At 31.1% G+C, this 2,408-nt stretch overlaps 1 long non-coding RNA gene across 1 annotated transcript in view; it reads left to right on the forward strand.

The window, feature by feature from the left end:
- Nucleotides 1-1,438: 1,438 nt before the first annotated feature.
- Nucleotides 1,439-2,408, forward strand: part of LOC106687771 (uncharacterized) — a 4,273-nt gene continuing 3,303 nt past the window's right edge. The window contains exon 1 of the long non-coding RNA XR_010843676.1: nt 1,439-1,564. This is a non-coding gene — a long non-coding RNA (uncharacterized lncRNA). The remainder of the gene's footprint in view (nt 1,565-2,408) is intronic.

Genomic DNA, 2,408 nt, shown 5'->3' on the forward strand with positions numbered 1-2,408 from the left:
ATTTTAACATAATTTCTTTAAAATATTATTCATATAATATATGATAAATACATATTTATGTAGCTTTTTTAAGTTATAAAATTACTAATCAATTAGTAATTTATATTGTTGAATAATACAAAATTTATAAATACATATTATTTACATATTTTTTTAAATATTTGACTATTTATCAGCACATATTTATGTACATCTTTCGGATTTTTTAGCACATAAAAATCCTATCCCTAATTATAACCATCGGTAATTTTTGGCCTTAAATTGAACTATATAAATCAATTGCATTTAATGGATTACAATACATGAATTTCGGATTATAACAAGCATGTGTTTGTAGGTATATGTTATCCCAGATTTTTAGATTACAGTTTTTTCTATATATGTTCTGATCTCAGCTCTGTTTAACAAAGAGAGTCCCTGAGAGTGGACCAACGAATCCAGTTTAATAACGGAGAAAAGTCCAAATAATCCCCTTTGGGACCGAAGTTTCCCAACAGAGTGCCTTCACCCCCAACCAATTTTCCTCCTAAAGCAATAAATATTTTCATTGCAATCCCTTTACTAGGCTAAGTGCGTAAGCCTTACGCTGCTTATTGCTTTCAATAATTTATTTTATAATCAGTGGGTTGGATTAATTCCTTCCGTCTGTACTGATACTCGTATAAACATAGGCTGGATAAGGTGGATTATTATTTCAGCTGCCGCGACCTCTTCCATATTCATATAATATTATTATATGATAATATTTATAATATTCCCCCCTGATATCCAACTACGAACCATGAATATTCATAATTCGTTTAATTTAAAGAATTATGAATAGTCATCTCAATATAAAAATTTATTGCTTATAATTTATTATAATTATAATAATAATAATAATTATTATTATTATTTTTCGGTTTTTCTCGCTATTGCGGGTTGAGTATCTGAGGTGGGAGACCTATAACTTCTACCACCTTCATATTTTGTTTATTTATTTATTTTCTTTTTTTCAAATATTTAAAACCTTTTGCACTATCCGTGCTGTGTCTAAGAGAACCGACTGTTGATCCTCTCTAAGTACATCAATAGGCACTCCCAAAGCATTCACGCCTGCCACTGTGGATTTTGGTACGAGACCATTGGTGGATATTATGATTGGAGTTGTGGTAACTCCCTCCAAGTGATACAGTTCCTTCAATTGAATCGCCAATTCCTGATATTTCCTTAGCTTTTCTCCCACAGTAGAGTTTATGTTATTATCGTTTGGGATTCCGACATCAATAAGTTCCGCTTTCTTTTTTCTTAGATCAATAAGGAGGATATCTGGCTTACAATAATAATAGTTATTATTATTGTCTGTATTTCTCGCTTTTACGGGCTGAGTATCTGAGGTGATTATTATTATAATTTATTGCTGAAGTATTCATTTATTAACTATGAAATCCATTTTACAGCTGACATATACGATGAGACAGTGCAGAAGCTGAACGCCCTGGAACTGGACTCAGAGTGCATTGGAGGAGGCCGCATTCAGCACGACCCTCTGGAGAAGAAGATCAAGGTCTACGGATACTCTCAGGTGACTGATCAACAATATAATTCATCAATAATAAAAACTCAGTTGATTTCGAATCCAATATTATTTGATTATACTTAAAATAAGTTCATCAATGAAGTCGATTTTTTTTTAAACAGTCTGTCTCAAACCCTGGAAGTCTGGGAACCACTAAGCTTAATATTGAACCTCCTGACTTGGGGGCATTTCATATTAGAACCTTTTAACTGATACCAAAGCTTTAGAAAAGATAATGATAAAATAATCCTAACCATAAAAATTCACTAATGTGAACCTTTGCTGCTGGTTTTGGGACTATTATTCTGATATTTCCCTTAATAAAAGTCATACCAAATTTGAGTACGTACGCTATTTTTTCTCAAATTTGCGAATAGCTGTTTACAGTGGTTATAAATCTTTTTAGGCTCTAATAAAAACGATTATGAATTTGGTCTATATTGTTTTTGTCCTTTTTTTTTTTATGACAAGTTTCACCGGGGAAAAAAAAAATTGAAATTTTTGTATACAGAATACCATTTATTATGTAACCATGTTATTTCCTTAGGTTATACAATTGTCAAAATATTTCCTAACGGAACAGACTTCTGATATATCCCGCAAGACTCCAACAACCGCCTCCGCCAACCAACACTAAGACTATAAATAATAAAAAGTACTATAATTATGTGGTGGCATGATTAACGTCTTCAGCGGCAATAGTTGACGTTTGCAAAGAGAGTATTTGAAATGGGTTTGCCACTGTCGAAATTATTATTAACATTTTTATTTCTTTAGTATATTTCTTTTAAATATATTTTTAATTATAATTCATTTAAAGTTACATTATTTTACATTTGTTTTAGTGGCA

The sequence above is a fragment of the Halyomorpha halys genome, unplaced genomic scaffold, assembly GCF_000696795.3.
Source record: "Halyomorpha halys isolate HHAL.00 unplaced genomic scaffold, Hhal_1.1 Scaffold1010.1, whole genome shotgun sequence".
NCBI lineage: Eukaryota > Metazoa > Arthropoda > Insecta > Hemiptera > Pentatomidae > Halyomorpha > Halyomorpha halys.